The sequence below is a fragment of the Peromyscus leucopus genome, chromosome 14 (genome assembly GCF_004664715.2).
Source record: "Peromyscus leucopus breed LL Stock chromosome 14, UCI_PerLeu_2.1, whole genome shotgun sequence".
Taxonomy (NCBI): domain Eukaryota; kingdom Metazoa; phylum Chordata; class Mammalia; order Rodentia; family Cricetidae; genus Peromyscus; species Peromyscus leucopus.
Window position 1 is genome coordinate 69,164,677 of NC_051075.1, and position 23,136 is coordinate 69,187,812.

General features: G+C 49.5%; 1 protein-coding gene across 1 annotated transcript in view; it reads left to right on the plus strand.

Moving 5' to 3' along the window:
- Positions 1–23,136, plus strand: part of Rin3 (Ras and Rab interactor 3) — a 112,906-nt gene that overhangs the window by 48,046 nt on the left and 41,724 nt on the right. The window lies entirely within an intron of this gene.

Here is a 23,136-nt window from a genome sequence, read left to right on the forward strand (position 1 = left end):
AAACCTCTTTCCCTTGAGGTCTGCCGCCAGAGCAAGGCCAGTGGCTATTTCTCTGCCTCAGCGATTCCAGGTCCATCCCTCCACCCTCTCTTTTAATTCTGTGCTGTTACTGCCTTCAGGACTCAGCACTGACCGTGGGAGCCACCCAGCCTGGTAGACTCTCACCTCTGCCTCCTGCTACTTGTGTGACTAGGGCAAGATGCTCCACCTCTCCAGGCCCTGGCATCCCTGTCTGTGAGGTAGAAATAATGATGGTGCCTTTGTCAGAATCCTGGAAGGAATCTGTTGTCCAGAAGACATAGAACGTGAGACTTTGTGGCCGGGATGGCTGCACTGGAGCGTCCCGAGGAGGAAGTGGGAACGCAAAGGCCCAGACCTAGAACTGGAGCTTTCTGGGTTTCCCCACACGAGTGGAGGGAGGAGACCAGGGGATGCCCCAAAAGTGAGTTTTGCTTGACCACAGCTTTGCTTTGAGGCACTTAGAATCCGCTCTCTCCTTCTCCTTCTCCTTCTTCTTTGTTTTTGTTTTTATTTTTGTTTTTGAGACAGGGTTTCTCTGTGTCACAGTCCTGGCTGTCCTGAAACTCACTCTGTAGACCAGGCTGGCCTCGAACTCACAGAGATCCGCTTGCCTCTGCCTCCCCAGTGCTGGGATTAGAGGTCTGTACCACCACTGCCCAGCTTCCCTCTCTGGTTTCTTACAAAGATTTTTCTTTGAAAAATCCTGATTCTGTCAGCTGAGCTTGTAGTGGTAACAGACTGCCCTAAACCTTAATTACTTACAAAGTAACATGGACGTACTGTTGTACTACACATATGATTATGACAAACATATACAAAGTAACGAGTGTGTTCTCACTGATGTGACATGAACGACCCGCAGCTGAGTTTCGTCACACTGCAAGGCTGTGGAAGAGCCGTACCCATCCGGGGAATGAGAGAGAAAGCAGAATTCCATAATGACTCTGGAAGGTTCCACTCAGGAATGGCAGCCACCACTTCCCTGCATGACCAAACCAGGCCACATGGCCAGGCTGGAGCCCAGTGGGGTGGGAAGAATAATCTCCCCTCATACATGTGGCCAGCAGGAAGGGGAAGGGACACCAGAGATTAAGCAAAAGAGGATTTACAGCAGGGATGCACCTGTTACAGGAGCAGAGCAAAGGGTGGATGGGGCTATGCCAGCTTCCGGGAGGTAAGCCTGCCCCTTGATGGCTGGTATAAACAACCTGTCCTAGAGGACACTGTAGCAGGAGCATCCTTTATCCTAAATGCTTGAGCCAGGAGTGTTGCAGACTTGCCCCAGATTGTGAAGTATTTGCACGTGTGTAATGAGTTGTCTTGGGGATGAGACCTAAGCCTAACAAGGATACTTATTTATGCTTTATACATGCTGTATAACATAGCCTTAAAGTGATTTTTCTTTTATAATCTCTCCAATGCACCTGCCTTTTAACTCTGCTTGTCAGTTGACATCAGGTGTAGAAGTCTTCACTTGTGGCAAGATGTCAGTGGACCAAACAGTTTTGGAGTTGGGAGCCTTTCGGATTTCAAATTTCCAGAGAGAGAGTGCTCAGCTGGACCTGCTTTTTCATTAATATGCATTGAGGTAGTGAGGATGATAAACAGATTCATGGGATGGCATTTTCCTAGTGGTTGCTGAATAAAGGAAGAAGAAAAGCCATTTGGGACTGTCTCTACCAGAGCAGCCCTGAGGTGGTGTGTTAGCCAGGCCCATGCAGGAAGTGGGCTCTGCAGTGCACAAGGCCTGAGCCACAGTTCTGTCACTCACACCTAGTCCCTCTGCCCCCTGACCCTTGACTTTAGAAAGATCTGTCCACGAATTCTGAGTGAGTCGTCACTCTCAGGTGTGAGTTTTACATCAGGTTGGGTATATCAGCATCTGGAGAACAGCCCATCTCCTGGGCAAGTATGGCGAATTCTCATGCTGTTTGGTGTAGGGGTCATCACCAATGGATGCAAGGGAGAGCTCTCGGGGTGAGTCCTCCTGGGCAGTAGAGATGCATATAGGCATGGTAGAGTGTTGCCAGAATGCCTTTAACTTCTCTCCATACTCTTGAGGGTAATTGTCACCAGCTGAAACCCTAGAATGAAATCTGACCTGTTTTTGAATGGAGGTGGCTTAAGGCCATGAACAGGTGAGAAATTGTTATTCATAAAGGAGGGATTGGTATAGAGACTCCTCCATATTTTAGCAGGAGATGAGGTGGGTTTGACTGCCTTGTGGGAGATCTCACAGGCTTGTCAATGCAACCCCCCCCCTTTTTTTTAAGAACATGAATTTTGGATAGGATGACTGTAGGTCCTAGATTTTTATTCTTGTGAGATCAGGTAAGATGCCTGATGTTCTTGTTACTGTTTCTTTATCTGTGAACTGAGGGGGACTCCCCAGCATAGCTATGAGCAGATCCTTGAAAGAAGCTATGAGCGGGGAAGCACTCGGCATCTTTGTATCTAAATGTAGACACTTCTGGGAAGAAGTCACGAGCCCCACGTGTAGCAAGTGCTCGGTGCACAGTGGCAGTTATAATTAGCACCCTGCAGCTCACACCTCGCAACCCCTCATTTCCTGTACTGCCCGTCCTGAGGACTGCTCTAAAAAGCAGATGCGTCCCGGGCTGCTGAGTGGCCACAGGAGCTTGGGCTAAAATAGCCATGGTTTACTTCATTCTGCCTTCATCATTCCTGCTTGGAGCTTCCAGACCTGGAGTTGTGTCAGGATGAGGCAGGGAGGTCAGTTTAGCTCTAAGAGATCTACTGCAAAACCTTGGGAAACCAAGTTAACTTCTTCCTCCTGCTCCTCCTCCTCCTCCTCCTGCTCCTCCTCCTCCTGCTCCTCCTCCTGCTCCTGCTCCTCCTCCTCCTCCTCCTCCTCCTCCTCCTCCTCCTCCTCCTCCTCCTCCTCTTTTAGTTCTTCATTTTGAAAATCTCACAGGAAAGCTCAGGCTAGCTTCGAATTTGATCTCTTCCTGCCTCAACCCCCTGAGTATTGAATCACAGGCATACACGACCGGGCTCCCTACTTCCTCATCTTTCCACCTCTCCATAGTCCTGTCTTCCCTTTGTATTTTTTGAAGCCCAGGGTGGCCTCAAATGAATCTTCTGCCTCCTGGGTGCTGTGATTACACACCTAGCTTTTTTCTTCTTCTTTCAATAGATTTTGAGTCACGGTCACGAATGCCACTGTTTACCCTTCCATGTTCACCATCTTGTTTTATCATGAGCTTTCTCAGCTCCATGCTGCTAAGCATGTCACAAAATGTATCCCCAATTAAGTATCTGCTGAATGGGTTTTGAGGGAAGACACTTATAAGGGGGCTAAGACACAGCCCCAACCCTGAACCAAGTGAAAAGAGGCACCTACAACTACACACAAGGCCACTGTCTTAGGTCCTATAATGTAACCATGCTCTTGAGATGTCAACACTCCTTATTCCTGACTAGGGGAGATCACCTGGGTCCCTTTGGGGCTGGGGAGTTGAGAAACAATTGTGAGGAAGAACTTTGGGGAACAGGCTTGAGAAGCTGAAGCCACAGTCTTCTATGTCAAAGCTCAGAAACAAGGAAGCCCGGGCTGGTCAGGTGGTAACAGAAGAGACAAAACCAAGGCATCGAGGGTGGAATTGGCTGGGTCACCAGCAGCTGTGAGGATTTGGTTTGAAGTGTCATGGGAAGGTTTTGAGCAGGAAGCAGCCCAATGGGATAAATGATTTAGGCCCCCTGGGTTGTGTGGCAGCTGGCAGGGACAGCGACCAGTCACAACCGAAGAGGAAAGAGGAGTTGTAGAAGACCGCAGATGGTAAAAGCTTTTATGACTGCTTAGGTGTTGGGGCTGGAGAGCTGGAAGGCAGGTCTGGGGGTGGGCCCTGGAGAAAGAGAGCACTCTGAGTTGTCATGTCCTCCTAGACAGGCAGGAGAGTCCAACAGGTGAGAAGAGGAGCGCTCCACAGGGTCAGTGCCTCGACAGAAAAATAGGGCAGCAACACTCCTCCAGTAAACGTGACCATGGTGGCTAGAGGAGTTTGTTTTGTTCTAAGAGAGCCCAAAAAAGATCCAAATCACAGGGTCTTGTTGATTATGAAAGGAAAAGGATGGTGAAAAGAGGTTGGTGTCACAGTGTGTGATCCTGGTCTGCCTGTGGGTGGTCCTGGCCTGCCTGTGGGGGTGGTCCTGGCCTGCCTGTGGGGGTGGTCCTGGCCTACCTGTGGGGGTGGTCCTGGCCTACCTGTGGGGGTGGTCCTGGTCTGCCTGTGGGGGTGGTCCTGATCTGCCTGTGGGTGGTCCTGGTCTGCCTGTGGGGGTGGTGCCTGTGGGGGTGGTCTGCTGTGGGTGGTCTGGTCTGCTGTGGGGTGGTCCTGATCTGCCTGTGGGTGGTCCTGATCTGCCTGTGGGGTGGTCCTGATCTGCCTGTGGGTGGTCCTGGCTACCTGTGGGGGTGGTCCTGGTCTGCCTGTGGGTGGTCCTGGTCTGCTGGGGTGGTCCTGGTCTGCCTGTGGGTGGTCCTGGTCTGCTGTGGGGGGTCTGGCTGTGGGGGTGGTCCTGGTCTGCCTGTGGGTGGTCCTGATCTGCCTGTGTGGTCTGCCTGTGGGTCCTGATCTGCCTGGGTGTGGTCCTGGTGCCTGTGTGTCCTGTTGCTGGGGTGGTCCTGGTCTGCCTGTGGGTGGTCGGTCTGGTGGGTGGTCCTGGTCTGCCTGTGGGGTGGTCCTGGCTGCCTGTGGGGGTGGGGGTGGGGGGGGGGGTGGGGGGGTCTGCTGCCTGTGGGGGTGGTCTGGCTGGTGGGGGTGGTCTGGCCTGTGGGGGTTGGTCTGGGGGGGGGTGGGGGGGGTCTGTGTGGGGGTGGTGGTGCTGTGGGGGTGGTCTGGTCTGCTGTGGGGGGGGGTGGGGGGTGGTCCTGGTCTGCCTGTGGGGGTGGTCCTGGTCCTGCCTGTGGGTGGTCCTGGTCTGCCTGTGGGGTGGTCCTGGTCTGCCTGTGGGGGTGGTCCTGTCTGCTGTGGGTGGTCCTGGTCTGCCTGTGGGTGGTCCTGGTCTGCCTGGGTGTGATCCTGGTCTGCCTATGGGTGGTCCTAGTCTGCCTGTGGGTGGTCCTGATCTGCCTGTGAGTGTGGTCCTGGCCTGCCTGTGGGGGTGGTCCTGGTCTGCCTGTGGGTGGTCCTGGTCTGCCTGTGGGGTGATCTGGTCTGCTGTGGGGTGGTCCTGGTCTGCCTGTGGGTGGTCCTGGCCTACCTGTGGGTGGTCCTGGTCTGCCTGTGGGTGGTCCTGGTCTGCCTGTGGGTGGTCCTGGCCTACCTGTGGGGGTGGTCCTGGTCTGCCTGTGGGTGATCCTGCTGTGTGGTCCTGGTCTGCCTGTGGGGGTGGTCCTGTCTGCCTGTGGGTGGTCCTGGTCTGCCTGTGGGGGTGGTCCTGGTCTGCCTGTTGGTGGTCCTGGCTTGCCTGTGGGTGTGGTCCTGGCCTGCCTGTGGGTGGTCCTGGCCTGCCTGTGGGGGTGGTCCTGGCTTGCCTGTGGGTGGTCCTGATCTGCATGTGTGTGACTGCCCACCTTTAGGGACTTTGCAGCTTCAAGAAACCCATCTAGGGGGCAGCAGCTTGACTTGGCTATTTCTGGACCAAAGGCCTCTACTCAGCCACCCTTCCTTTGAAGGCAGTGGTAGAGGACGTCGGAGCCAAGCCCTAGGGTCTCCTGGCTTCCGTCTCAGGCCTGGGTGATCTTGGCTTAGCATATGTTTGAGCTCATCTGTATTGCTATAACAAATAACTGGGCCTGGGTATGGTCTAAAAAAGAGACATTCATTTCTCAATTTTGGGAGCTAGGAAGGCCAACATTAAGTCATGGGCAGGTAACACCGTCTGCTGAGAGCTACTCCCTGCTCCAGCATGGTGCCTTACTGTTTCATCCTATGGAGGGGCAGGGAGCTGTGCTCTCCGTGGCAAGAAGTGGAAGGACCAGTGAGCTGAACCCTGCTTGAAGCTTTGTAAAGACTCAAGACTGTGGTTTAGTGGTAGAGCACTTACCTAGCACACATGAGGCCTGCATTTCATCCCAGCATCACATATTAAGTCAAATAAAATAATTAAGAGATGGGAATGTGGCTACATTGGTTGAGTCTTACCTAATATACATACATAAAGCCCTGGGTCCAATGCCCAGGTCTACATAAAACCAGGTGTAGTCCATGTGCTTGCACACTGGAGAGTAGAGACAAGCCTGTCCCTAGGGCTCAGTAGCCAGTCAGGCTAGCTGAATTGGTGAACCCGAAGGCCAGCAAGAGACTCTCTCAAAAATAAGATGAATGGCTCCTGAGGAACAACACCCAAGGTGTTCTCTCTCTCTCTCTCTCTCTCTCTCTCTCTCTCTCTCTCTCTCTCTCTCTCTCTCCCTCTCTCCCTTCCTTAAGTCAAAGAGAAGTCAGAGTTAGAAACTTCACCCCTTTTTCAGATATGGATGGATGGATGCAGCAGGCAGAAACTCAGTAAGGACCCAGTTGAGCTCAGCAGAGCCTACCAACTGGATGTGACAGACCACTAGACCCGTGGACCACTTCATCAACACAGGCGTATACACATGCCTCTCCCATTTAAGGGAAGCATGCATCAAACAGACCACACTCTGGGACGCCCTGTGGTGTGCCTTAAGAGATTATGGAGAACAGAAACCAGACCAACCACATGGAACCAAAGTAGGAATCGACAAGCAGAAAGACAGCGGCACATCCCTACTAGATTAAACAACTCATCCACCATAATACCATGTCAAAGGAAAAAACTCATGGAAAATTTGTAAATACTTTAAATGAAAATCCAAACTTCTCAAAATGTGTATAGTAGGCAGCACCTACGGGAAATATATAGCATTGAATGCATACATTAGAAGAGAATGAAATCAAATTTCCTATTCAGTACTCTCACTTAACTGGCTCTGGAAACTAAAGATCATGTGACACGTGGCCCTCATTCCCATCAGTCACATACGGGCCCATTATACCTCTAAAGAAGCTGTAGGAAGAATGGACAAGAAATGTGTGTGGACATACCTAAGACCTACAAAGTACAGGAGTGGTCCAAACACTGCTGTGTGTGTTCCTGTATTCATCTGTTTATGAATATGAGTACTTAGCATTTATTGGCTCCTGGTGATGATAAGGTTTCTTGTCTTCAAGTCTGGCCAGGGAGGCAGAACAGGCAGCTACGGAATAGTGTGATTAGGGCTCTTGTAATCAAGTAAGAGGGTGAGGGATGGCATTATACTATAAACCAAGGTTCCAGAGAAAGCACAGATGTGACACTCAACCAGAGTTGGCTCCTAAGAGTCACTAGGGCACCTGAGTGGATGGGAGCAAGACTAGACAAAACCAGACAAGGGGCTTGTGTCCTGTAGTTCTCAGCACTTCCCTGTGAGGAGGCTTGAGCTGAGTGGAATTCCTGACATCGAGGACATCTAAGGAGAGATTCTTAGGAACCTTAGCTCTGGGGAAGTTTGGGGAAGTTGATCTGGCTCACTTCCCAGGTTTGCTTTTGCCCCGGGAATTCCCAGGCAGCACTACCCTAAGAAGAATGAACAGCAGTAGAGCCATTGTGAGATTGAACAAAGCCCTGGCTGGGTATCAGTGAAGTGGGTTCTCATCAGGCTTCCCCGATAACTTGCTGTGTGTCTTTATATAAGCCACTCAGTGCTTCTAAGCCTCCTGGGGAAGGGAACTCCTGACTTCTGGCAAGTAATAGATTCAAAGTGCCCTGGAAGATATAAGGCCCCACAGCTTTGCCCAACTATATGTGTCCCACACACCTAGATCAGAAAGCCTCCCCACAACCTAGAAAATGCATGGTGCCATGTCCAGATAATCTAGCTGCCTTTGGGGAAGCCATATTAGTATGTCTCACCAACAGAGGCAAGAACTTCTGGGAAGTTCCACAAAAAAGAAAAAAACAGACTGGTGTCTTCTGTGGCTCTTTGTGCCTGTCTCCTCTCACTTGTCAGAATCAATGAAAGGTTTGTCTTGCTCTTTGTGGCACAGCTGACTCAACCTTTATTATGTTTATTGCTTCTGCCTTGGTTATCATAGAGTCAACATTTAGGGAACTTGCCCTAGAGGAATTTCCCCTGCTGGAATGTTCCTTTTGTGTAGTTCCCTGTCCAATACTGCCCTCAGCACCTCCAAATGTAGAAGCCTCCTGGTGAAACTAAACCACTGTTACTGGGCTCTGAAATTGTAGGCCTTCGGTCTCAGTTTTTGGAGACTTACCACATGGCTTTTGGACTGCCTGTTCTGTCTTCACCACCTCTGAAGCAAGTGTTAGGATCTCCTCTTTGCAGATGAGCTAATGGTGCCCAAGGATGTCAACTGGGATTCAGCCGAGTCAGAGATGTATGGCTCTTTCGCCAGAATCCAGTTGTTTCTGGTCATGTCTCTGTATTCTTCATTCAACGGGCTCTCCAAGGGCCAGAGGAAGATGGCAGAGAGAGAAATAGAGCAGACAATAATCCAGTCGTTAATATTCTCATAATCATGTCATTGTTTCCTCTTTGTGTTCCTGACACAGAGCTAGAGCCAGGCAGAAAAGGAGCAGGTAGGGCTATGTGGCCTTAGTGAGAAGGGCCATGGAGATGAGAGTTCCAGGCCTGACCCTGCCTCTGACAATTGAACATAAGCTGTAGCTAGAGTTTTCCTGCCTTGCCCATAGTCAGGACAAATCTCTGTGACCTGCATCCACGCCTCGACCACAGTAACACAGAGACTTATTGTTACAACTGTATATGCTTTTATTGTTTTATGCTTTTTTTTCATAATCTTATTCACGTTGTGTTAGCTTTTATCTTTGTCATTGGCTCATGATTCTGTTTCTTTTTTTTTCTTTCTGTTGTCACTATACTTGCCTAGCACTGGCCAATCAGTGTTTTATTTATTGACCAATCAGAGTAATTTGACATACAGATCATCCACAGCACTTCCCCTTTTCTTTTTTAAAAAGGAAGGTTTTAACTTTTACACATCTCCAAAGCCAGCTTGGTATATTTGGGAATTTGGGCATAGTTTCTCTTACTACTTCCTGCTGGAGGGGGGCGCTGTATCTTATGGGGACACAAAGAAAATTTTAGAATCATAGAGTAGTCCATGAGGCTGTATTGTCTGAGCCAGTTGCCTTGAAACGATTCTGGATGTTGGATCATCTGAGCCTTGGTGTCATCAGAGACCTTTCAGGTGGTCTTGGCTGGTCAAACCTGATGTATCTTAATCTGGAACAAATCCATAGCCTCTGGCTTTCTGTGGAAACAAAAGTAGAGCCTCTTTTCCAAAGCAACATATCCTTACATCCAAATTTTGAAGTCAAGGTACCTTTTAAATATACATTTTGGTATAACTCAACAGCTTTTGCAATCAAATGTTTTTCTTCAGTTACGAATATCAAAGAGAACATAATCCAGATTCTCTGTGTGATAGCCACCTTTATGTGGCTTATTTTTTATATTACCTTGAGCTTTTGCTTTAAACTGCAGCCTTCTAAGCGATGTGGCTGCTGGCTCGCCCACTTCAGCTTCCCAACATGGTTGTGGTACATTTTCTGTCAGCTCTGGGAGCCATCGTGGGTCTATGCTTTTATCAAAGCAGTGTGTAGCACAGAACCTCTTTTTTGTTTTGTTTTGTACTAGCAAAGGCTAATCCACCACGCAGTTTAATGTGCCATTTGAGAGCCTCATTCCCACAATACTGTAGGTCAAGCTCACATGCAGGAACCCGCTATAGTAGCTCAAACATGCAGGCTGCACTAACTTGAGAGAAAGCTAGGAACTGTTTTTAGCTGTTTTAGAATTTTTTACTCAGGTTTTAGTGGAAACTCTTGCCCACATTGGCACATTTGTAGCTAGAGTTTTCCTGCCTTGCCACAGTCAGGACAAATCTCTGTGACTGCCAGTCCCACAGCCACTCAGACCCAACCAAGTAAACACAGAGACTTATATTGCTTCAAACTGTATGGCCGTGGCAGGCTTCTTACTGTTCTTATAGCTTAAATTAATCCATTTCCATAAATCTATACCTTGCCACGTGGCTCGTGGCTTACTGGCGTCTTCACATGCTGCTTGTCATGGTGGCGGCTGGCAGTGACCCCTTCGTCTTCCTGTTCTTTCTTTTCTCCTCTCTGTTAGTCCCACCTATACTTCCTGCCTAGCCACTGGCCAATCAGTGTTTTATTTATTGACCAATCAGAGTAATTTGACATACAGACCATCCCACAGCAATAAGCAATCTTGTTCTGGGCTGTGGCCCTGGTAGTGTTAGAACCAGTCAGAGCCCCTGGGGAGAGCTGGCTCTTCCCAGCTAGGGATTAAGTATATCATGAAACCAGCAGGGGCTATATCCAGGGTGGTTTTTCCCTAGGGAGTTAATTGTGGCCGTCCCTCCTGCTGCTGCTACTTCCCATCTGGAAAATCAGGATGTGTGAAGAGCCACCCTTGGGCCTTGACATGTATGTGAGCATCTTACAAACCAAAGCATGACGTGTGTGTGTTTGTGTGTGTGTGTGTGTGTGTGTGTGTGTGAGAGAGAGAGAGAGAGAGAGAGAGAGAGAGAGAGAGAGAGAGAGAGAGAGAGAGAGAGATGGAATCTGAGCACTCTATGATAGGAACACAGATTCTGAAGAAACCAGATGAATGACATAACTCAGCTACTCATGGCTAGTATTTGCAGTCTTGAGGAACTTCCTCATAGACACCTGAGGTGCTTCTCTTGGCTTCAGCATCCTGAGGACCACAGCCTGTCATTCACAGAAAGGATGCCGTGGAGATTTCCCATGCTTTTCTTTAAGAAATATCAATGGCAGGGGCTATGAAAGAAAAAGCCAGCAGATAGGCTTAGCTTTGAAGTCTAGTAGTCACATACCACGTGGATGAACCTGGGCAGGAGTTCAGTTTCCTTTCCTGTGGCCCATGGAGCCTCCCCATAGCAGACTTTGGGGGAGACCCTTGGAGTCTAATGACGTGTTAGATTGTGTTGGACCCTCTGTGTCTCTGAGGACTGTAGTTTCCTACCAGTCTTGGGACTCCAACAGGATCCCAAGTCTTCAGAATATGGCCCATGGATTGGCACAAAAATCTCCCCCTTCTAGCCTAGCCTAAAACATTGCCCAAATGCCTCTTCCTCCATAGAATGATGGCACAAAAATTACTTAGTGAGATTTGGCTAGTTACTGGGCTTTAGGCAGTTATAATGGGACCGAAGGACTATGGTATCATAGCAGTCATTTATTAAGCATTTGGTATGAATTGTTTATTTTTTAATTTTGAGACAGGATCTCTTTCCACACCCAGATTGCCTCAAACACACTATCTTCCTGCCTTAGGCTCCTAACTGCTGGGATTACGATTGCTCTGCTAATTTAATCTGCATGTCAGCTTTAGGATATGGTGCCACAGTGTGGCAGATTAAAGTATTTTTTTTTTTTTGACAGTTCTTCCTTCTTGGGGTGGAGTCTATTGCCCCTCCCTTCTACTTTGGTCTGTGACTTCTGCGGTCAACAAAATAAGCAGAAATGACTCTAGCCAGTTCCTCATAGGTTTTCAGAGAGCTGGTACTTCTTAAATTCTAAGAGCTGAGTTGCCTCCATCCTAAGGAGAGAGGCCTGGAAGGGAGATGGACCTGGCTGACTGTAGCCTTTTAACTCTCTGTGCCAAAGAGCTCATTTGAGGAAAACATCCTGGACCCTCCAAACCAAACCAGGCCCCACCTGATAGCAGCCAATAAAAAGCTCCCCAAGGAGTGGAAATGTCGCCCAGGTGAGCACTGCCATTTCAGACCCACAGTAAGTTGTAAGAAGATGGTTGTTATTTCCAAGTCACTCTGCTTTGTCTTTTGTTACACAGCAGTAGATAACAAGAACCAAACGCCTGTTTTCCAATAACTGATGCTGCTCAGAATCACACATTACTGACAGCAAAGCCAGGGTTCAGACCCCAGGAACCCAGCTCCGAGTACCTGCTCCTAGTACTCAGTGGTTCTGCTCATGGGCCAGTGAAATGGCTCACCAGGCAAAGGCCCCTACTACCAACTGTGACAACTGTGTTCCAACCCCAGGGCCCACTCACATGGTAGAGGAGAAAACCAATTCCCCCAGGTTGTCCTCTGACCTCCACACAGGCTCTGTTGCCACATGCACTGTGACTTGCCCCTCCTCTACATATAAATAAATGTAATTTATAAACCCCAAACAAATGCTTCCAAGCTCCATATGATGCTGCATACCTGTAATCCCAGCATTTGAGGGGCTGGAGGAGGAAGCAAACTTTGAAACCATCCTGAGCCATAAAATGAGACTCGGTCTCAGGAAGAGGAGGAGGAGAAGAAGAGGAGAAAGAAGAGGAAGAATAGGAGGGGGAGAAGAAGGAGGAGGAGAGGAGAGAAAGAGGAAGAGGAGGGGGAGGAAGCAGCAGCAGCCACTGCTTCTCTTAGGAAGTGTCTATCCGAGAGGAGTCACGCCCTTGCCAGGATTAGAGGTTTATATGCCTTAGTTTATCCGTTTATTCAGTTTAAGTACACTGGGCCCAAGGTACACATAGATGACTATGTTAGAGCAATGTGAAGACTTTACTGCCCTCACAAGAATCCTCCAAGCACTGGTGATGGGCAGGTGGGTGTGGACATGTGGAGTGTCCTGAAGGACAGAGAGATTTGGACAAGAAAGGAAGTGCGTATCGAGTGGCAGGACAGCTCATGCAGAGTGCCAGGGTGCTGGGTGTGTCCAGGGGAAGTTAAGTGTGGGCAGAATGTGGGTGTGTGGAAGGGAGGGGTGAACAGAGAACCAGATGCCAGCGGAGGCCCACGAGGCTGTCCCAGAGCTGTGCACACAGGCCTTGAGTGAGGCTCAGCCTTTGTCCAAAGCCCTCCAGGACCCAATGAAGGTCATGTGGGTGGGGACATCATCTGATGTGCCTTTCACAGAGAAGTTACATGTCTGGGGAGGGGGGGTCCGCTAAAGGCTAGAATTCAAGAGAGACCCTGAGGTTGAAGACTAGAGGGTAGTCTAGGGCAGCAGTTAGGGACAGCATGTGGGACTCGACCCAGCAGTCATGGTGGGCACGAAGAGAAGGACCATGTCCCAGAAATGTTCAAGCGAACTGGCTTGCAGAAGGAAAGGGCACTGTGGGAGGGACACAGCAAATGGCATGGCTAGCCAGGGCACTTGGTATGGGATTGGCATGCGGTAGGTGCTTACCAAATAGTTACCAAATAAAGGCTGGATGAGCTCCTGGTCTGGTGCCAGGATGGGGCAGTGTGTGGGGTGCAAATTTGAGGGCCCTTAGCAAAAGGGAGCTCCCAGAGTGAGAGGTTAAATTGTACATGTCTCTTCATAATGTTCTTACCTTATGTTTGGGACCAAGAGGCCTTTTCATCTCTGCAACTAGAGGGCAATCTGATCTGCTCTCCTAGGGTGGCAACTTGTCACCAAAGAGAATTTGAATTAAAAAACCTGCTAGAGAAATGTGAAACCTGAGTCGGCCTAGGAGGACTTCCAGCTAGCTCCCAGCTGGCAGGTAGTAAGGGAATGCCCAGGAATGTCCTCCAACAACGGCAGCACCCCATCCTGACCTAGGGCTGTGGTAGGGGTGAATTAGGAGCTATGGCCTGTGCCTGCAGGGATCTGGGGAGGGCAGGGCTCTGCTCTACCACCAATATCCTCCTCTCACAACCTACACACAAGTAGACACGGTGAGGAAGATGGAGGGACTCGACAAACTGACCAATAGCTGGATGAGGGGATACCCCCATCCATACCTCCATCAGCCTTGTTCCCTAGAGCTGCAGACTCCTGGCTGAGCAAGGGCTCAGCCTGCCTGAGATGCTAAAGGCAGCCGAGAGGAGAGAAGAAAGTTGGTAAGTCTGGCTCAGTAGTCTCCCAGCAGGCAAAGTACCAGTTGCCCAAGACTGGCCCCTTTGTTCCTGATTCCCGATTTCCACTGTGGCTCTGTGTTTCTGTGTTACTAGTTTAGAACATGGGAACCCAGACCCTTTAGGGCTGAGGTGTCCACTGAACTCAGTTCCAAGCTTGGTTCTTGGGAGCCCACTATGTGCCAGCAGCAGGCTAGGAGCTGTTATGCTAAGCACTTCGAGTCCGTCCGTCCGTCTGTCCGTCCGTCCCCACCCCACACCCCACCCCGACAGGTGCTTCAGAGTACCCGCACCAGTTCCTAGCAGGTCCTCCCTTGTTGTATGAGGCTGTCCTGGGCTGGGCATGATGTCAGCATTCCTGACCTCTGACCACTAGGTGCCAGTAGCACTCTCCTGAGGTGCGATAACCAGAAAGAACTATCTGCGCACATCGCCAACCCTGGGGCACCACTTTGCTCCCAGGTAAGAACCAAGGTTTTATCTGGTGTGGTGACTCTCACGCCTTTGAAATGTGGCTAAGTTGCACTAAGATTAAGCATGAGTGCAAAGCACACCCCAGATCTTTCACACATAGTACGAAAAAGAGAACACAGAATGTCTGCTGGGTGGCGTCTTAGTAGTATGTTAAGAAGCTAATTTTGCATGTACTTGTAAGATCATAAAGTTGAAGTGGTGGTCTCTGGCTATTCATGGTGACGCCTTCATAACCCTCAGAGCTGACCTCCCTATCAGGGTGGCGCCTGGGCCACCTTCCTCCCCACTTACCTCTTCTCTTGACATGTGTGGGCAGCCACAAGCCGCCCTTGGCTGCTTTAGTGTAGCGGGGAGAAGGGATGGTTTTCCCAGGTCCACAGCTCCTCAGCATCCCCACACTCCCACCTGCCTTCTCCCAGAAAACCTCCCATGTCCTGCTCTTTATTTAGTCTTCCCTGTTGACACTTGGCAATTCGCAAATCTGTCCAGTGCCCCCTTCTGTGTTGGCATCCGAACCTATATATAGTTTCCAGATGAAGTCCCGGCTGCGTCGTGACAGTTTGTCCTGTGTTCCCTTTCAGATTCTGGAAGCCTCTTGTTTGCACTTGCTCAATAAGAAAGGGCAGCCTCCAAAAACAGGAGAGCCTTCTATTTAAACAAGAATGGCGTAATAAGGAACCGTGCGGCTGCCTCTGTGGGGCTCAGAGATGGTCTTTCACAAATGTAAACCCGGGGAGCATGTAATAAGAACCCCAAAAAAGATCCTAGAGCTGAGACGGTGGGAAGAAATGGCCCGGTGTTCTTCATGCTTCGCCCAGGCTGAGCCTGTGGCACCTGTGATGTGGTAACACCCTGTTCTAGAAAACAAGATGTGAGCAGTCAGTGCCTGAGTCAGAGAGAGGGGTGAGCAATCTGCCCAGGAAGGCCTCCCCAGCTGCTGCCTTCCAGTGTCAAGGGGGAGGCTGGCCTGAAGGAGAGGCTGGGTGCTGACACCAGCCAGGGGCCAAGGACTGATTTCCGATGGGAACTCTCATGTATCCTCCCTATCCTCTACCTCCTGTCTCCATGCCACTGCTCCCGAAAAAAGTGCCTAGTGAGCTTTTTTGTGTCACCTACCACCACCTGACCACACCTCTGGACCAGCTACTGAACCTTCCTGGTTTCCTGCCTTTAGCAATGACCAAGGCATTTGGAAGGGATGGACCCATGTTTCAACCTCTGCCTGGCCTCCTTGTACCTGTCCCATTAGCTTCCAGCTGTGGTACCCCAGGCAAGACTCACTCTGTCCCCTCCATGCTCCGAATCCTGCCGGGGCCTAGATTGGTGGAGAATCGGGGCCTGAGGAAGATTATCATATACAAACCCAGGCGCTGCAGAGATGGGCGGTGCCATGAGGGTTGGGCTGGCTGTCGGGAGCACAGTGAAGGGGTGCTTCGATCAGCAGGACACTGGAGGCAGAGGCGTCCCCAGATTATCCTTAACAGCCAGGCAAGAAAGGGCAGTCACCCTGGAACATTTGGAACAACACTCTCCCAGCTGCCCGAGCCTCACTCTGCATTACCCTCCACACCCAGGGTCTCTGGACCTTTGTGGTGCCGTTGCTATTGAAATGGCTGCTCTCCTTCACTCAGCCCTGGTGGCATGTCACTCTGGCCTTTGCACACTGACCCACAGCGCCTCGGTCAGCCACTGCGGCTCTGACCTGCACTCCAAAAGTGAGTCTCAGAAAGGCTTTGCCTTAGTCTGTGACTAGAAGGGGCTTGACTGTTGTGCAGCCTCGACCTGTGGGGGAACTAGCTCTCCCAAGAGGAGACAGGAGTTTTTCTGGACAGGGGTGGGAGTGAGAGGGTGGTTAGTCCTTCCTCATCCTGACTCCTTCTAGTCTGTGAGAGCCGTGAGGCTGGCAGCTCTGACCACAAATCCCTCTCTTCAGCAGACTCAGGCCTCTCTTCTCCTGGCTCCCGGGTGAGATAACTGCACTGCAGCAGGGTTCTCAGCACTAGTGAGACCTTAGACTGTGGGGCCCCAGGACTCAGAGTCATTGTTACTCCCTCCCCCACCTCACCCCACAAACCCCTGCCGTCTGTGGGAACAGGGGAAGCAGGTTTCCTAGGCCTTACAGAACTGAGCTGAGAGGAAAAGGCAGTCCTTCCTCTATGCCAGCCACAGACTGGCCAAGTGGTGCTTCTGGTGCCAGTTACAGCTACTGCCCAGCAGCTTGCTTACATACATACATACATACATACATACATACATACATACATGCATACACACACTTATACACATACATACATACATACATACATACATATATACACATATACACACACTCATACACATAAACATACACACGTACACATATACACATACATACACACACATACATACATACACATATACACACACTCATATACACACATACACATATACACATACATACATACACACACATACATACACACACATACACATATACACATACTCATACACACACATACACATATACTCATACACACACATACACATATACTCATACACACACATACACATATACTCATACACACACACACAGGACAACTGTGGTCCTCAAAATGGGAAAGGAGCCCACTCTGCAGTATTCCTATGGGAACACTGTGGCTGGGAATGGGATGGTCCCTAGAAAGGGGGGGGGGGGTGCTTCCCTTCACTGTGGGGAACCCTGCAGGCTTTATTCTCTCCCTAGTCCCCAGGCTCTTATCACCTTCCTTTTCTGTCCTTGGGGTCTACCTTTTCCTGCCAAGGACTTGGCCAGTAACATAGCGTCCCTTTGGGGTAGGGTGTCAAAGTTGACCAGGGTTAGATGACCCAGCCCTTTCTGGGGTGACAGGGGAATGCAGAGATTAGCTCCATGGTGTCGCCTAAGAACCTGGGTTAGGGTACATCCTGAGCCCACCCAAAGTTTTCCCCAGCCGGGTGTGATGGGGTTTTCTCTTCTCCAAGCCTTCTAAGAGGCTGGCTCTTAGCCTCTCCTGGGGAGGGGTGTCCAGCTTTCTGAACCCCTTCCACAGCAATTCCATCATGGGGCAGATCTGATCCACTGATGGGTTGTTCAGCCCCTGAGTGTGCACAGAGAGGTCTGGCTGCATGCAGGAGAAAGCAAATTAGCCTCTCTCCACCTGCCCAACCCAATTTTCAGTCATCCAGAGAGAACAAGCAGATGGCTCCGTCAGTGTCTACTTCCGGGAAGAAGCTCCTGGTAGGTCCCCAGGCCATGGAAAGGAAAGGTCCCTGAGGCCCTTCTGTGAGTTCATGTCGGTTTTCTCACCCACTGACCCTTTGTTTCTACAGGCCAGGCTGGGGAGGAACTCTGACCAAGCCCTTTATGTGGGTGTCACAGCTAAACATTTTAGTAAGAGCTATTGTTGACAGCACGTGGCAGTGAGATCTCCAGCCAGGGCTACACAAAGAAACCCTGTCTCAGGAAAAAAAAAAAAGAAAGAAAGAAAGAAAAAAAAGAAGTGAAATATCTACAGTTAGTGGAACTGTCTAAATGTGGGAGGCTGAGTTTCTGTTTCCTAAGTAAATGTGTACTGCACACGCAGTAATCTTTGGCAAGGTGTATCCTTTTGATGTTTTTGTGTATTCTCATCAAAGCTGGGATGAGGGTCCCAGCTGCTCACCCTTCACTTACTAGTGACCCTTGGCACTTGCTAGTGACCCTTGGCACTTACTAGTGACCCTTGGCACTTACTAGTGACCCTTGTCAGAGCTGTTCCATGCTACCTTAAAGAACACAGCATAAAGGACACATTTTCGTTTGTTGAATACACTTGCCCCAGCCACTGGGGATTTGTAGTGAGTAAAACCAGGCATGATCTGGGCTACCTTCCACACTGTCTATGAAAAAGTGTCTGTGAGGAGAGCAGTGTGGATAAGACCGCAGAGAAGACTGTGGCTTACATGGGAATGGTGGCCCGTTCAATTCCCACAGCGTCTTAACTGCCTTGGTTACTTTTCTCATAACGGTGACAAAATTCTTGACCCAAAAAAAAAAGCAGCTGAAGGAGGGACAGGTAAATGTGTATTTTGGCTCATGGACAAAGTGTGAAGGTGCAGTCAGCCATGTTGGGAAGGTGCCTCGGGAATGGGAGGCGGCTGGTCCCTTTGTGTCTGTACTCAGGAAGCGATGAGAGAGCCATGCCACTGGCCAGCTCCCTTTCTCCTTCTTGTTAGTTTGGGACCCCAGCCTATGGGATGGTTCTGCTCACAATTGGCATGGGTCTTCCCAGCTCAGCTAAACCTCTTTGGGAACTCCCTCACAAAAATATCCAGAGTAATGTCTCCTAGGTGACTCTAAATCCTGTGACGTTGACAGCAAAGTGGACCGCTACATAAACCGTTGCAGAGGGCAGGAGAACTGACTGTTAGTGAAAGTCCGTTAGCCACACCGAGGTGGAATATGCAATGCCAGCCGGGCCTCTCTAATCTAATGGACACATTTAGACAGCATTCTGTCTTTGCTCATTCTTGAATCTTTGGAAAGGTAAGTTAGATTTGGAGTGAATGTCTACAAAGCATAAATCTGACAAAAGGCTTGTGTCTAGACTTTATCTCTCAAAACTCATCGTCAAAAATGAATAATCGATTGGGATTGGGGCTGGAGAGATGGTTCAGCAGTTAACAGCACTGACTAGTCTTCCTGGAGTTTGAATCCCAGCATCCACATGGCAGCTCACAATGCTCTGTAATTACAGTTCCATGTAGTGATACATTGTGTGCCCTAATAAACTTGCCTGGGGATTGGAGGACAGAGTCAGTCACTAGATTAGACATAGAGGCCAGACAGTGGTAGTGCACACCTTTAATCTCAGTACTGGGAAGCACACACACCTTTAATCCCAGTACTGGGAAGCACACACAACTTTAATCCCAGGAAGTGACACGGCTGGGCGGAGAAAGGTACATAAGGTGGAGGAAACTGGAACTAAAGCAGTTCAGCTGAGATCCTTTCAGGTGAGGATTCAAGCTTTCAGTCTGAGGAAACAGGATCAGCTGAAGAGTTGGTAAGGTGAGGTTGGCTGTGGCTTGCCTGCTTCTCTGATCTTTCAGCTTTCACCCCAATATCTGGCTCAGGGTTTTTTATTAAAAGACCATCTAAGATTTGAACAGTTCCAAGACATCTGATGCCCCCATCTGGCTTCCATAGGTACTACAAGTATATGGTGTACAGACACACACACATACAGGCAAAATACCCAGACACATAGAAATAAAGGGGTGCAAGACAAGGTTTCTCTGTGTAACAGCCCTGAATGTCCTGGAATTCACTTTTTAGACCAGTCTGGCCTTGAACTCTCCATCTGCCTCTGCCTCCCGAGTGCTGGGATCAGAAGTGTGTGCTACCATGCCTGGCTCAAGGGGAAAAGTTTTAAATGAATAACCCATTTAAAAACAGGCAAGGGATCTAAATAGATGTTTTTGTAAGAAAAAAAAAGTATTCAGCCATACACAGTCAATAAACATAGAACAATGCTTTAGGGAAATGCAAATCAAAACTACAGGATCCACGTTAGACCCACATGGACGGCTGCAGTCAGGACGCCAGACACCAAGTACTGACAAGGATATGAAGAAACTAGAGCTGCCGTACATGACTGATGGGAATGCAAAAGTGACGTCACTGTGGAAAATCGTTTGGTAGTTTCTTAAACACTCAGAATTACCATCTGACGGAGGGATTCTGCCTCTTGTATGCAAAAGAGAGTCCACGAATGTGTCCATGCAGGCTTGTACATGAAGATATTCACAGTGGCACTCTTTATATGCTGGAGGGACTATGCCAAGCACCATGCCAGGTGCTAGAGGTACTGTGCCAAACACCATGGCAAGTACTGGAGGTACTATGCTAAGCACCGTGCCAGGTGCTGGAGGTACTATGCCAAGCACCATGCCAAGTAATGGAGGTACTGTGCCAAGCACCATGCCAGGTGCTGGAGGTACTATGGAAAAGAAGAGAGCCATATACAGTCTCTGCCTTTTGCAGGGCATGTGTTTACAGGGTGACAAAGTGGAATTTCTTTTTTTTAAAACAATACCTAATAGCTTTCAGGTCTCTTATGGCTGTTCCATTCTAACACTGATGTTGTAAAAGCCTAGGAGCCAGGTTGGTCTATCTCCACCTATCCCCAGTCCAGCCTTGGTAGAGAGTGCTAAGGTGACAGGCTTCCTGCTGAGAGGCAGATTCTGATTGCTGTCACCCGTGGCCACCTCAGTACAGCCTGGCTCCCACTGGCTGGCACGAGAACCTGGCCACGTGAGGTCAGCTCTCTGGACTAGTCTGTACTATGGCTCTTACTGAGGAGCCCTGGGAAGGACTGTAAACACTGTGACAGTCCAGCATGACTGGCTGGCCTGCTGTCTTTGTCAGGAGGGACAGGCTGGCAGGCTCTGTGTGCCACAGGATATTGCCAAGTGCAGAAGTAGGTACTGGATGTCCCCAAGGCTGTGTAAAGGCAATGTGAGGTGTAAGGTGGCATGGCCTCTTGGCAGTGCTGGGGTCTGGGCACTTGTCAGCTTTGGGCAGCTTCTGAGGAAATACTGGAACTGATCTTTAGGGGACACCCTCTGCCAAACCCCTGCTTATAGAAGCCATTTTTTTTTTTTTTTTTTTTTTTTTTTTTGTTTTTCGAGACAGGGTTTCTCTGTCAGCTTGGCGCCTGTCCTGGATCTCACTCTGTAGCCCAGGCTGGCCTGGAACTCACAGAGATCCGCCTGCCTCTGCCTCCCGAGTGCTGGGATTAAAGGCATGCGCCACCACCACCCGGCTAGAAGCCATTCTTGGGACTGGAGAGATGGCTCAGTGGTTAAGAGCACTGACTGCTCTTCCAGAGGACCCAGGTTCAATTCTCAGTGCCTACACAGCAGCCCACAACTGTCTCTAACTCCAGTTTCAGGGAATCTAATGCCCTCTTCTGGCCTCCCACAGGCCCTAGGCATGCATGTGGTGCACAGACAATCTTGCAGGCAAAGCATTGATGCACATAAAAATAAAACAATAAGAAATTTTTCGAAGAAGTCATACTTGCTCATTATAAAAAATCCCACAAAACAATGCAGGAAGGAAAGCTGAGTCCACTCTGTAGTGAATCTTCCTCATTTTTTTTTAAAGTAATGGCTTTTATTTCAATTTTATTCAGATGTGTTTATTTACTGTGCTTGGTATCATATGATTGGCCCATTTAAAGTATATAATTCAGTGGCATTAGTATATTCAAAGTTGGGCAACCATCACCACCATTTAAGAATGTTTCACCACATCTAAAAGAAACCTCATGTTGCCTAACAGTGTGAACACACACAGTGCCGCTGAACTCTGCTAAACAGGCTGTCTATAGTTTAGCCCAGAACCCCTCATCCCAACCTCCCCCACTCCCTACCACCCACCATTCTACCCCCACCCCAGCTTACACCCAACCATCCTAAGCAACCACACATCTTCTTTCTAGATAGGGTATGCTCTGGCTTTCCACCCTGTGCTTTGTGGGCCCTGCCTATGCGCCTATCTCAGTGGTATGCTGGGCACATGGGCAGGAAAGAAAGACCTTCTCGATCTCTGCCGGCTCCCAGCCTATGGTACCCGCTGAGGGCTCACTGATTCTGCCTGTGTGTGGCCCTGCAGAGGGAAGGATGGGAATGAGGGAAAAGGTTAGGGATAGAGAGGAGATGAAGGCTGAGAGCTCTGGAGGCTGGAAAGGCAGAGACAGGAGAGAGGAATGAGGAATGCATTGTGGAAATGAGGGGAGAAAGGGTACAGCCTTGGCATATGGCTTCTGCGCAGAAGCTGCATGTGCAGACAGGTGTGGCGGTGGAATCCTCCCACTGCCAATGGCCTCTCTGATCATCTTAATGGCTGAAACTACTGTTTGAGATCATTACTGTTGTCTTGACATGCCATGAGCTATCAGGAGCAGCTTCTGAGAATTTCTTTATTTCATGCTTAAGAGGTGGTATGGTCCTTCCTTTCTGCTGCAACAAAGGACACACATTTCAGTAACAAAAACTTACTCTCTTATCATTCTGGGGGCCAGAGACCTTAAACGAAGGTGTGGGTGGGCTTGACATTTTTCGAAGCCTCAGACCCAAGTGTGTTCCTGGTCTCCTAGCTCCAGGCTCCGCCTCTGTCTTCCATGGTCATCGCTTCTCTGTGCCTTGGTGTCCTGTATCTTCAGAAGGCCATCTTATAAAAGGGGGCACCAAACATGGCAGTGATTTCCAAACAAGGTCACATGTCATGTTCTAAGATTCAGGACTTCAATACGCCTTGGGGGGGGGGGCTAGGAGGGACAGTTCAGTCCTCAACAAATGGGTACACTTATAATGCTGGTTCACAGTTGTAGAAACTGAGGGCACAGAGAGGCTATTCAACAACCTGATAGAGATTTGATGTCCCGATGCACATACAAGCCGCTAGGCAGGTGCAGTACCAAGTAAAGGTCCTGGGATAAAAGAGGGTTCATCTCATACTAACTTCATGCTCCGCAACTCCAAGAAGTTTGTGAGGCTCTGTCTAGACAGGCTCCCTCAGGTTCAGGGTGCCCCTTTGGGTCTCAAGGGAGAAAGACCGTGAGCATATGTTGGAAGTTCTAAGACCATGGACAAGATAGTCTCAAGATTCCCAGATGGAGCCATGGGGGACATTCCCAGAGGGCAGAAATGCCAAGGACGGTTTTTTTTTTTTTTTTATTTCTTTATAAATTTTTATATCTAACCAAACAAGAAGCTATTGTCT